Below are 13687 nucleotides of genomic sequence, written 5' to 3'. Positions count from 1 at the left end.
CCAACTATGTGGATCAAGAGTTTATACCTGGATACAGTCATGACACTGAGGTAGAGCTGATATTGTCCAGAGCAGGGGGTCTGTTTTGTTTGCTTTCAACACCTAGCACATGGCCTGGCAATGATAAGTGCTTATTAAACTGAGAATTGTGCTATTTAATCCTAGCATCACCTGATAGAAATAAGTAGGTGGTTATATGTGTTAAAAAGATATCCCCTGACAAGATGAAATTATGACATGAACTGAGATCAGAGTGTATTCTTCTCAAATCAAATACACTGCATTGGTGTCTGGTTACAATTCTGAAATGCCTAATGTAGATGATTAAAAAACATACTCTTCACTATCTGAGGACAGAATGTAGACACTGGGCATATGATTTGGCGGAAGGTTAGGTTTAGGTCAGCATAGGTGAAGGAAAGGATACAGAAAGGGACATGGAAAATTGCCCATTGCAGATTATACCTATTATATGGCTTTCCTTAGAGTCATCCCCCTGTTTTATGGAAATGATTTTATAGACCATTTATTTCTGGTGTCCATGTCTGAGTTTTTAGTGCTGCCTCTTACTATCTGATTTATATAAGTATCTAGAGTGGCTTAAAAATATTCATGTATAACAACTCATTCTAAACATGTGATTTTCCTGTGAATTGATTGGAACATAGGTTCCTAAACTGAGAGTCTATGAACTCTTAAGAGGTCCATCAAAAAGAGATACACAATGAAACTCATGCAATTATGTATAAATTATGAGCCCTTATGAATAGTCTTCATTAGATCCTGCGTGCATAAGAATTCATTAAATGTTACAAGACAAACTCTTATAATGTCATCTTAAACCAAAATACATATGTATTTTTCCATCCTAATGTGTAGATACTCTTTCTTTATATTTTTGAAATACAGTACATAAAAAGTATTTACCACTATGCAGTAGTAAGAATTGCCTGTAAATAGGCATTTTGACAAAAACAAAGATTGCCAATGAAAACGTAGAACCTTAAAAATTAAATTTATGGATCATTCTTAATGTTCCCAAATACATGGACATTCAGAGATTATTTGACATAATGCAATTTAATGTAAAAATAACATATCCTAAGTAGACATGAAAAATAACTAGGATATTTTGAGAACTTTTCTGTTTAAACTAAAATTGAAATGGAATACAAAATATATTTCCTGTTAGTTATGTTGGTTTTGATGATTTAATGATCACATATATAAAACATACGTTCTTTTTTCTGAAATCATGCTAGTTTAATTTTTAGTCTAAATTTTACTATGAATTGTATTGTTTTTTACTTCAATTTTACACTAATTAGTGCCATCTATTTTTGAAATGATATACCAAATGCTAGGTAGATAAACCAAAATTTAGACAAAAACTGTCCAGATACATTGTTACATAATTGTCATTGATGAAAGAATTTGGGTTGTCCATGTGAGTAAGTGGGAAAAGACTGATGTTTCTAGTTAGTATGCAGACCTTGTCTTGCATTACTTGTAAATTTTTGTTCCCACCTAATTGCATGAGATTTTCAAATATTAAATTAGACTTCTCAAAATAATTTAATAATGCATCATAATACAAGAACTTTAGTAGTTATGAGAGACTTCCCCTGAGAAATTATGCAGGATTAGAGTTTACTTATGGGCTACAAAACCAGACACAGAGAAATATTTTAAATAGTTGTATATCATTTGCCCAAAAAGTTCTCTGAAATTCTGATCAAATCAAGAGCTAACATGTTCTACACACTTGACTTTTTCAATGTCATTCATTGACTCCATTGCAATGATACAGTTTATATTTAAGGGAAGAAATTCTCTCTCAAATCTATAAACAAAGATAGCTTAAGGAATAAATCTGAAGATATCAAATAATGTCTGAAAACAATAATCATTATAGGGCTAAAATCAGAATAATTTTAAGCTACATTTGAAGTCATATATAAAATATGTAATAAGCATGGTTAGTGAACCAATATTTTGAACAAATATTTTAACTTTAAAGTTATTTTGTTAATTTTTCTACAAAGATGCAAAGCAATCATTAAAATTAAGAGAAAACTTTAACTAAGTATAGAAAGTTTATAAAAACACTGCTATAATGATTCCTAATATGATCTAAGTTAGAAGTATATAATACTGCCATTAATTAAAGTTCAGTTTGTTTTTAATGTTCATCAAGTAATTTTTCAATTAATGTAAACTAAAAAGGTATTTTTGTGTAATAACATTATCTTGAATTTTTGACTGGAATTATTTGTTATTCATGGATATAATGGTAGAATATATGCAAGGGAAGGTAAATATTCTCATAAATATACTGGACTCTTAATTTAAGCTGCGTGATATACTAGGAATCACCAGTGAGTAAGCACAACACTTGGCTATTCATTTAGGATCATTTATAAAATTAAAAGACCCAATGGTAATGATTTCACTTTCTCTGATTCAGTTTCTTTCAGGATGAATGAATTGTTTTATATATATAGTGAAAATCTACATATATCTACATATTTAACTTATACAATAATGCTTTGGCACTTGGTAAGGTGTATTAGAAAAAAAGATCTAACCTAACTAAAACTCTATCCCCTTAAGAGATAGAATATTTGACGTAAAACATATTTAAGCTCAAATTATTCATATAATTTCACTTCTATGTTTCATTTCACATCTTTAGAATTGACCTTAGGCTATGCATTGGCTTTAAAATGCTACAGAGAAATATCCAGAAAATAAATTAATATCTTTATGATTAAATGCATACATTAATTATCAGATTTTATCTTATTATTAAAGAAAGCAAAGAATAATATGAATTGTTATTTCAAATTTACAGCTAGTTATTCAAATAATGTCTTTGTTAATGACCCTCATATTCGTTGCCTAGTGTTTCAAACAGTATTTTTGGAAAATAAAGTTTATGAACCATGCTATCAGCATGGACATGGATATTTAACTGAATTATGCAATAAAATTAAGGGTTTGAAGTTAGCAATTAAATAAAAATTAGAAAAGTTTGAAAATCACTCATACAATATTATATTTATATAATATTCCAAAGAAAAGAATTGGAGTTTTATTTTTTAATTTAGACACTAACATAGCATTAGATTATTTAATATGTTGTTTCCATTTCCTTTCCAAATCATCTAAAGGCTATTCACAAATTCATATTCTAAACACACTTCCCCATGTCTGCACATGTGTCTAGGAACTGCGTACCACAATTAAAGATCGAAAGAAATAGAAATAAGCCAAAGTATTTTAAAGATTCACCGACTTCTTGATGTCCAGAAATTTGTGAGAAAATTGAGTCAAAAATTACTCAAGATGAGTTTGTAGCCTACTGTTGATGATTGACTAAGTACAGGGCTCTGCCATTAAGGGACATTTCAGAATATAATTTCATTTAGGTAAGAAAATACATTTGTAAAAAGTTATGTCACTTATAATTCGGGTTATTTTGACCCGAATCTGACATCTAGCTTTCTTTACCAACAAAGTTATGATATCGCTATACCAACAACTTAGTAAGTAGATACTAGATTTTTTTAATTGTCCAGAACAGTCTGTACTGTTGGAAAGAGCATTAACAGATGTTTCATCTCAACATTTCAGTGAGTTTTATCCTGAAAATTCTTTTAAATACATACTTTAATTCCTCTGTTTCAGGGTCTAATATACTCATTTGGGAAAGTTCTGTGGCATTTCTTTATTCACAGATGTTTCCATATCACACCCTCCCCCAAAAGCTTGCAAGGGATACTGATCAGTTGAAGAAACACATTCTCTCAGCCAAAGAGTTTTGGAAATAAGAAATAATATAAAAATTTCCACATTTTATTAACTCTAGAAGTTTCTTTTCTTTGTGGTCCAACCTAGGATCCAAATACAGTAGAAACAGTTCAGGGCTACAAAAGATTTAAATACATCTGGCAGCTACAGATTCTGAAACAATGAAAAGTCCACTAGTTCAGTAGTTAGAGATACATATGTAAATAGATATGAAAGGCAAATAGAAGCAAATATAATAAATACAAATATAATAAATCCAAAATTATTGTTTTCCTTTTGTATTGTGTTCTACAACAGGGAGACTCCGAAGACTGGTAAGGAGTTATTCTTTCATCCCTTTCTTAGAATACTGATTATATGGAAAGTTAAAAACCCTTTCTGGGGGAAAAATGTTTTCCAGCTGTCAAGATTAAAGCTTAGCTCTAGTAGAGCTAATTTTAAAAGGCATTGTTCTCTGATTAAGGTACTTGTTCAGAAATATTACTTCCAAGTTTTAATATGCCTTTATGTTTTTATTTATCGTTAATTTTAGTTTCCAGAACACCACTGTAAACAATATCTTCTAGTAGTAATGGATTTTTGCATGCATTTTTTTTTGTGCTGGGGGCAGGAAACATGCTATAGTTCCTCTAACGTGAAATAAATGAGACTGTTTCAAACATTATTTCAATGCCATTTGCTAAAGTCCATAGTAAAAATATCGGTAAGACTGTATGAGAGTACTATTTTGAATAAATAAATTATTTTGAATAATGCACTTACCCAGCACAGCTCCTAAGGAAATTCTTGGTGAAATGTTCTTAGGATGGAGTTTGACTTTCTGAGTTTCCACAGAAGAGATTTACCCCCCAGGCAAGGTGGGAAAGAGAGAAAGCCTTAGACTGTGATCTTGCAGGCAGGGTGAGATCCAGTTAGCAGAGCTTGATGGTCCTTAAGAGGCAGGAGTTGACACTGCTGGAGAGAGAAGGGCTGTTCTGAGTAGATTGGAAGTGTTGTCAGATTGTAAGTGATCAGCAGCAGGAGGGAAACATCAGAGCTTCCTGTTACATCACTCTGACCCCGCCTGCAGTTAGTGTTAGGTTACTTTCTTTCTCAAATAGCATACCCCAGGAAAGCAGCACTCCTTTCTTATTCTGAGACAAGAGCAAGAAGCAGCCTGAACAGGCAGAGATCATATGCTGTATGAATACATTGTTACTAGCAAAAGCTGGCTGGCTTTCACCTTGACTGAGTTGTTAGAACTTGCCAAACAGAGCTGCCGGTGATTGGAAGAAAATCTGAATATAATGTTCTGCTCAAAGAATCAAAGGAATTAGGGATATGCGTGTGTGTGTATGTGTGTGTGTGGGTGCATGGGAGAGTGTGTGTGTGTGTGGATGCATGGGAGAGTGTGTGTGTGTGGGTGCATGCGCATGTATGCTGAATTGTAGTTTACAAAGCATCTAGGAAAATGTTATCTAACACATTTTTCTTCACAAGTAAGCATGGAAAAAAAGCAACTGCATTCATCATAATTAATTCTGCCATCTGACTCATTGATTTTGAGCTCTGATAATCAAATGCTATTCCTCAATTAGGTTTCCACAATTAGATCAAGAAACATTATGCTATGGTTTCCTAAATTTTGTTTTACTTTGCTCATGACATGAGTATGTATGTGTTGCAAAACCAAAGTGTGTTTGTGTATATTGTTTTTTCATAATATATATGAAAGTATATGTGTTAGAGAAAATAATATTTTCAAAGGAATTCATAATTTTTAAATAATTGCACACACTTCAAAATACTTGAAGTATTTAGTTCACATCTATAACCCAAAAATTATGCTGACATTTATACCTCAAAAATCTTTAAGAATATGTTCATATTTTACAAATATATCATGAAATATTTCAAAATATGTAACATACTTTAATTCATTTGAAAAAATTTATCTTGAAACATAACTTTATTTGTTTAATAAGTCATGGGATATATGACCAGTGAGAAAATTGTTAAATTAAAATGCATTTTTCATTTTTTATCATTTTGTAAGCATATGATATGAAATAATAATTGTAACTCCTGAAACCTAAATGATACTGAAAGTCATTTAATCTGTTCTGGGCATCGGTTTTCTATAAACTGGAAGAGAAAGATCAAGAAGTTTCTAAAATCCTTTATCTCTCTAAGACTTTGAATCAATGAATCTATGTAATTTAGAGACAAGTAAGATGCTGTGGAGATAATTCCATTCTTATTACACTGAGATCAGAAGCATAGAGAAATAGCTAAATGACCACAGTCCAGGAACAAAATAAGGTGTCTATAGCTCTTGTAGACTAACCATGGAGGAAAAGGCATCATAAATTAAGGAATATCGTGTTTCTGAATAAATGTGCTTCTTTATCTGTGGAAAGATCAAGATCAACAAAAAATACGTACAAAAGAGAGGCTTACTAATCATAGTTTAAAATTTGTAAACAAAATAATGAGTTACACCATGTGATCATTGTAACCAGAGGAGTTATAGCATATTATAGAATATTATATCTCAGAATGAGGGCTTGTTTTTTTCTTCCTTTTGGATGGATACTGAATTTTAGTTTCCTTTGAGCTGTTTCTTTCAACCTATGAAATTTTTGCTGGCTCAACAGAGACTCTAACCAGAAACCTGACATGGATATTCCTAAATGAAAGCTTTTTCAAATTCTTATGTGAAAGTAGTTCACTGCTCAGGGATCCATTGAGAAACAGGATTGAGATTCTGGGGTTGGGCCAACAAAACTAGGGTTGCACCATGGGATATGAAATTTTGGACTTGATTCTAATATGATCTTGACAAACTTGGCATTCGCATCTTGAAATTCAGAGCAAAATCAAATACCAGATAATCAAATGAGCACAATCCTTGTCTTATCATTGCACATGCAAACCATAATATGTGACACTTACAAAGAGATCAGTGTATAGTGTTTGAATTTTAAATCATAAAGAGCTAAATTTGTTCTATTAAGTTTATGAAAGCATTACTAGTTTGTTGTCCCAGTGACTTACTGCTTTCATTTGTCTAGGAGTAGTAAAGTCTAGTATGTAGAAAAATCCATGCTTTGAGTTTATGCCACAGACTTAAGTGTACTTCTTGCTCTACTGTAAAGTAAGTGCAACACTAAATGGGAAGTCTAATAGAAATTATAGTATTTATGTTTAAATTATTGATTAGACATATAACCCCATGCTTGCAGTCCATGAAGATTCTTGGATAATTTTGGTCAATATCATCCATAAGCCATATCTCAAAATAATTGGAAAACCATATTCCAGTATGAGGACTTCCAGGAAGTTGTTCTTGGTGTAACAAATTATATAAAGATAATTGAAAAGATACATCATGGAAACTTCTCAAATACACAAATAAACATGAGAACAAATATTTGTAAATCTGCATCAGAACTAAATGAAAAGCCTTTCAATAATCAGTGAAGTAGTTCTTAACCTCTGTGGCATTAATATGCTAATTAAGCCTTATGTGACAAATGTATATATTATATGTATGTTATAATCTTTCTCCAGAACACATGGAACCCATTTGATATAATTCAATAAATCGTGAGTCCATCCTTGTGGTTTAGTGGGTGAAACTACCTGTGATGCTGGCATCCCATATGGGTGCCACCAGTTTATGTCCCAGCTGCTCCACTTCCGCTCCAGCTCCCTGCTAATGACCTGGGAAAAGCTAGCAGAGAATGGCCCAAGTATTTGAGTCCCTGACTTTGGCCTGACAAAGCTGTGGCCAAGCCCTGACCATTGTTGCCATCTGGTGACTGAGCCAGTGGTGAAAGATTCTCTCTCTCTCTGTCTCTCTCTCTCTCTTTCTCTCTCTTTCCCTGACTTTCCCTCTCTCTATAACTCTTAATTTCAAATAAATAATACTTTAAAAATAATAAGCAATGACTAAGCCTCTCTTTTGAACTAGATGTTATGAAGGTTGTTTTAGGGAGTTAAGAATAAAGAGGACACAGCTTGCTGCCTAGTCATTTACAGCACAGATTGACTAGCACTTGAGGAACCAAGTGCCAAATTCTCAGCAGTTAGCAACTGATGCTGCCAGCAGTGTCTGGACAAACCATGCCGAGCACCATCAGTCAATGCAGTTTTCTGTAGAATTGAGGGATGGTGTATAAATGAAGAATGACATGCATGATAAACAGTCACACCGGGGCATTTCAGAAGCGTACACTGAGGATTTGTGCCACGTTTGTGGTCCCATGTTAGGACTTACAAGCTTCATGGTCTTGCACTAGGTTACCATGGGAAACACACTTTGCATCAGAGTAAGGCAGAGGGTTACTCAAACTCTCTAGATTACTTTTTATGTTGATTAAGTTAGTCAAAACAGACAAAAATATGTGGTTTTAGAAATTTAGTTTCCTTCTGACAGAACTGATCCCTTATTTGGAATTCATGTGGATACTGTTTTGGAGCACAGTTCTGCCACAAAAAAAAAATAAATAAATAAATAAATTAAAACACTTACATGAAGCATATTATGGATAAACCATCCCTGATAAATATGCAAAGAATAGAAGTCAAAGAAAGCACTTTGAATATGGTTTCATGAAATTTTTCAATTACTATATGTTGAGTTAATTAATTCCTCTGTGTTCATAATTTTCTGAAAGTCATTACATATACTTGGGGAGAATTTGTAGGGCCAATAAAGTTATGTATACCACACCTTATTAAAAGTGTACCAGCAATTTGAGGAGAAACAAATAATTGCAATATTCTTTACACTTGATCTTAGCCAAAATGCTGAGAAGGGATTGCAACTGACATCAAAAACTTCTCCCAAGGAAATGAATTGATCTCACCTTTTATTATTTTACCTATCAGTTGCTCTTAGCATTTTCAAGGTATTTCTCAAAGTAAAGCAAAATGAATTACATTTAGTAAAAGAATTTTGATTCAATGTATAAACTATTGAAAATGGCTGGAGGCGGCTGCTGTGTTGCCGCTGTGTTGTAGTGGGTAAAGCTGCTGCCTACAGTTCCAGCATCCCATATGGGCCCCGGGTTCAAGTCCCGGCTGCTCCTCTTCCAATCCAGTTCTCTGCTATGGCCTGGGAAAGCAGTAGAAGATGGCCCAAGTCCTTGGGCCCCTGCACCCGCATGAGAGACCCGGAAGAAGCTCCTGGATCCTGGCTGCCAATCGGCACAGCTCCGGCCATTGTGAACAACTGGGGAGTGAACCAGAGGATGTAAGACCTCTCTCTCTCTGTATCTCCTTCTCTCTTTGTGTCACTCTGACTTTCAAATAAATAAATAAATAAATAAATCTTAAAAAGAGAGAAAATGGCTATGCTATTTTCTATTAATAAAACCAAAGAACTGATTTTCACTTTAACTCCACAATATTTATCATTTTAATGGAAATTATAATGTTTTTGAAAAGCTTACTATCAATAAAAATATGAAAAGTGCAAAAAAGAATGTAAATTTGAAATCAGCCATCAATATGTCAGGTCGGTTTATAAATAAGTAAAATACTAACTAGATTGTTATAGCATTTCTTTTGTATTTTATAATGTGTTTCCTAAAGACAAATAACATCAAAATAATTTCTCAATATTTGTCATTTTTTATTTAGTTATTAAATTTTGACTTTTTCATGGACCTCAATAATATCTTACAGATATTCAATTTACATTTTTGGGTGCCAACTATTGCTAGAATAAAGAGCTAGCACTGGCAAATGAGTAATGGCATGGGCTACCTAAAGATGGATTTTTAAATGCCACAAAACTATAAATGTTTACTTTAAATAACAGGACACAATGAACTCCCTGAAGGCAAACATCTTTTTGTGGGTGTTTGTATGTCATAGTTTTCTTGGGCATTTTGGTTTTTACTTCTATGTTTAAATGTATTCAAGTTTGCATGAAAAAGTATACATGGTCACCGTAGCCATTGTCATCCATATCACACTGAGAAGTGGTACTTAATACTAAAAGGTTAGTGAGAGAGTGATTCATTTGGGGAACTCTAATCTCCTTTCCCAGAAGAGTTTAAAATGGTTCTTCCTACTCTGAGGATGAAAGATGCCTTTTTCATTTTTGTTTATGTACATAGTGTTAGTTTATTGTGAAATGCTTAATTGCAGAATATCAATCATGATTATGAAAAGGGTTTGTTTAAATTTGTATTTAGGTATCTTGACCTAAATAACATTTAGTTACATAACCAAGACCCATACTTTGTTTAAATAGTTAGGCCATTATATCTAATGATGCTGAGGAACATTAATGTTTTTCCAATATTAAGTTTTTTATTTGGCTATCCATGCTATTTACTTGTAAAATTATTAAGAGTTTGTATTTTGTCTAGCTTATTAAAAACTTATTTGTATTAGGTAACATCTTTTATTATATATAAAGCTTTTAAATATAAACAAGTATTCAAAAATATGTAATGTGTATATAAGAAAAATACAATATATCTGCACAGAAATCTTAACTTGGAGAAAGACTCAGGTCCTTCTAAAACTTAGTACTTACTTAGTAGTTGGGTATCCATAGTCTCATCCTGCCACCTAGTGTTGAGCAGTATCAAATTACAAAAAGTTGCTCCCTAACTATAGTAAAACATCCTAACAAGGGAAGATTTCTTAAAAAAAAATCTGATGCACTTGAAAACTGGTGTTGTGATGTACAAGTAATTACTGTAGACTGTATAATTCAAGCATCAACTTATATATAGTTAAAAGATTATAACCATAAAATATTAAGGTTCAAGGCAAACAAGAGTTAAATAAATGTTAAAATGTATCTTTTTAATAAATTAAAATTATATATACCTTTTAAAATTTTAATTTAAAATAAATTTTTCAACCAACATAAAAATTGTACATTCTTTAGAAGTACTATGTAATATTTTAATATATGTATACTTTGTAAGTGTCTAATCAGGGTAAATATCTTTTCATAAAATTATCACTTCGAGCATTTCACATTTCTTCATGATAAACACATCTAAAGTCCTATTTTCTTGACTTCTTTTTGATAGAGAAATCGAGAATGTGCAATAGAACACCAGAGCTCCATCCTTCCTTCCATCTAGCTGTAACTTAGTACCCATCAATCAATCCATTCATAACCCTCCCACCAGTATACTTTTAATTTCTATGAGATCACCTTTTTCTAAGATGCCTTATCTTTGTGCAGGATGACTTGGTGTATGAATAGATGTTCAGACTACTTCTAAATGGGAAGGTGATTGCTGGAGTTTCGCAGCCAGCCACTAATCCTGCTCCCAACTAACATGCTATCTTTCATGTATTTTTTCCAATTTATATATTCATAATCCAAAGCTAGATGTGTCTGCAAACTATGGTTAAGTCAAAGTGGATTAACTCCTACATATCTGATCAGGAATACAAATCAGATATTCAAACACTGAAAACAGAATGTTAGATGTTACTCACATTTGATAAAAAAAAAAAAAATAAATAAATAAAGGCCCCCACAGGTCCAAGCATAAAAAAATATTTATTGTACCACTATCTGTATGTATGTAATCCTGTTCTGGTTTAATACAGCTGGCATTTGAGAATTAAAATCTTTGGGACATACTAATTACCTCCAAGATCTACCTCTATCAATATTGGTATTATGAGAAAGCAAGGTTTCTCAAACATAGTTATCCATCAAGCATGTATTAAATGACCATTTACCATGTGTCAAATTTGGGGTAGATGCCAGGAATACAAAATTTGGTAATAGGTTTATAGTTCCTGCTCTAATGAATTCACATTAGACATGTAGAAAAAATGCTTATTTTCCATCATATTGGCATATACGCAGATTGCAATATGTTTGATGTCTGAAATACAGCAGAATTGAGAAGATAAAAAGGTTTGATGGATGGGAAATGTATGTCTTATAGAAAAGCATTTTTTCTAAAGGAACCCCAAAAGCAAAACATGAAGATTAGCAATGATTGTTTACTTAGGGATTCCCAGATGCAGAGTCAAAGAGAAGCATTTGGGTGAGGGTGTTTAATTGAGTGAGAGTGCTCTACAGGCTTTAGGAAAACACAGAAGGCAACTGAAGTGTATTTGGGGAGGAGAATAAGGTGAGCAAGCATGAGGTCTCAGTTCAAAATCTGTATATGGGGGCCACACTGTGGCACAGCGGGTTAAAGCCTTAACTTGTAAGCGCCAACAGCCCAAATGGGCACCAGTTCTAGTCCTGGCTGCTCTTCTGATCCAGCTCTCTGCTATGGCCTGGGAAAGCAGTAGAAGATTCCCCAAGTCCTTGGGCACCTGCACCACGTGGGAGACTAGGAAGAAGTTCCTGGCTCCTGTCTTCAAATCAGCACAGCTCCAGCTGTTGTGGCCATCTGGGGAGTGAACCAGCGGATGGAAGACCTCTCTCTCTGTCTCTACCTCTCTCTGTAACTCTTTCAAATAAATAAAATAAATCTTTTTAAAAAAACTAAAAAATAAAAACCTGTATTTGACCTAATCCACAGGTGTGAACCAGATATGTGCAAATTAGAATTATACTCCCCTGTTGCAGAGGGGTCTGTCTTTAGTAATTCTTTGTGAGTTTGTGAGTTTGTCCTTTTATGAGCCTCTCCAGGTGTGGAGAACACTTTTTTTAGGGAGGTGACTACCATCAGCTGCGGGCCATTGTTTGGAGAAGGATGCAGCTGGGAGGTATCAGCAGCCAATTCTCCTAGCCACTGGGCTCAGTAAAGGGCATGGAGGAGGGGAACCAAGCTAGTCTACCACCAAGACTGTTGCTCCAGGCTGCACCTGGATCATTTATAAAGATATATGAATATATGAATGTGAATATATATTACATATGTGTGTATATATCTAAAACAAGTACATATGTGAGGAGACTATTCATAGTGTTTAGAAGATCGACCTCTCTTTCTCCCTGTTGCTCCCTCAGTCCCTCTCCCTTCCTCTCTCCTCCCTCCCTCCTTCTCTCCCTGTCTCTGTCACTCTGCCCTTCAAGTAAACCAAATCTTGTTTTTAAGAAGATAATACTTGCTACTTCAGAGCATTAGTATTGTATTTGGACCATCAGCTATTGATCTCTAAGCAGAAGCATGGGGGGTATTAAAATGTGGGACTATAAGAAAACACTTTTTTTCAGTTGCAACTGGATTCTTCTTGGAGCTTGAATATCACTGAGCAGTGAGAGAATCTAATTTATTATGTGAGGACATAGAATGAAATACATGTAGATTGTATTAAAAATTCTGTTTAACTCTGTGTGCAGTCATAAGATTCAAAGCATGTTTTAAGAAAATGCTTTTGCTCTGGTGAAAGCTGGATGGGGTTAAGGAGGCAAATGCAAAATTTATCCAGGAAAGTTTTTATGTCCTTCCACAAACTATTAGTTGAGGTTAATGACTATATGTATGAAATTATGCAGTGTTAACCAGAGTTTCTTATATTTGAAACTCTTAAAACTCATTTTTTCTTGGTATTTCTTGATATTCATACAATGAAACTGCTGTAGTCTGGATTTTCTCCTTTTTGATTAAGTGTAAGAAAACACAAAAGCAAAGTCACTTTGTGCTACGGTAATTAGTGTGTTTTAAGTACCTAACATTATCTTATAGTCCTGGGAAGTCTCAGTTTTGTTTCAGAGGAAGATGAGCCGCAAAGGAAATATTTTTTTTCAGAAATGTGCCATATACTTTAGATATTTATCTAATTCTGTGAAATTTGCATCTCTACTTTTCAGCTGCTGGAAGACAATCTTTGTAGGTTTACACAACTGCAAATTGGTAGAACAGGAACTTGAATCAGTTACTAAGCTGATTTCCATTATTTGCAAAACATTTAATCTGGCAAACTCTTTGAGTTATTTTTG

General features: G+C 33.4%; 1 protein-coding gene across 2 annotated transcripts in view; it reads right to left on the bottom strand.

Annotated features, from left to right (window-relative positions):
• The window catches only part of CALCRL (calcitonin receptor like receptor), a 96586-nt gene extending 91544 nt beyond the window's left edge, over positions 1-5042 (bottom strand). Inside the window, exon 1 of one of the 2 annotated variants that reach the window (XM_051849375.3) lies at positions 4576-5042. The gene's annotated coding sequence lies outside the window, so the exon portion shown is untranslated. The remainder of the gene's footprint in view (positions 1-4575) is intronic. The other variant, XM_051849374.3, reaches the window with a different exon arrangement.
• Positions 5043-13687: the final 8645 nt, after the last annotated feature.

This window comes from Oryctolagus cuniculus, chromosome 3 (assembly GCF_051225735.1).
Source record: "Oryctolagus cuniculus isolate XC-2025 breed Fujian yellow rabbit chromosome 3, ASM5122573v1, whole genome shotgun sequence".
NCBI lineage: Eukaryota > Metazoa > Chordata > Mammalia > Lagomorpha > Leporidae > Oryctolagus > Oryctolagus cuniculus.
This window is presented reverse-complemented; position numbering and strand designations above follow the sequence as displayed.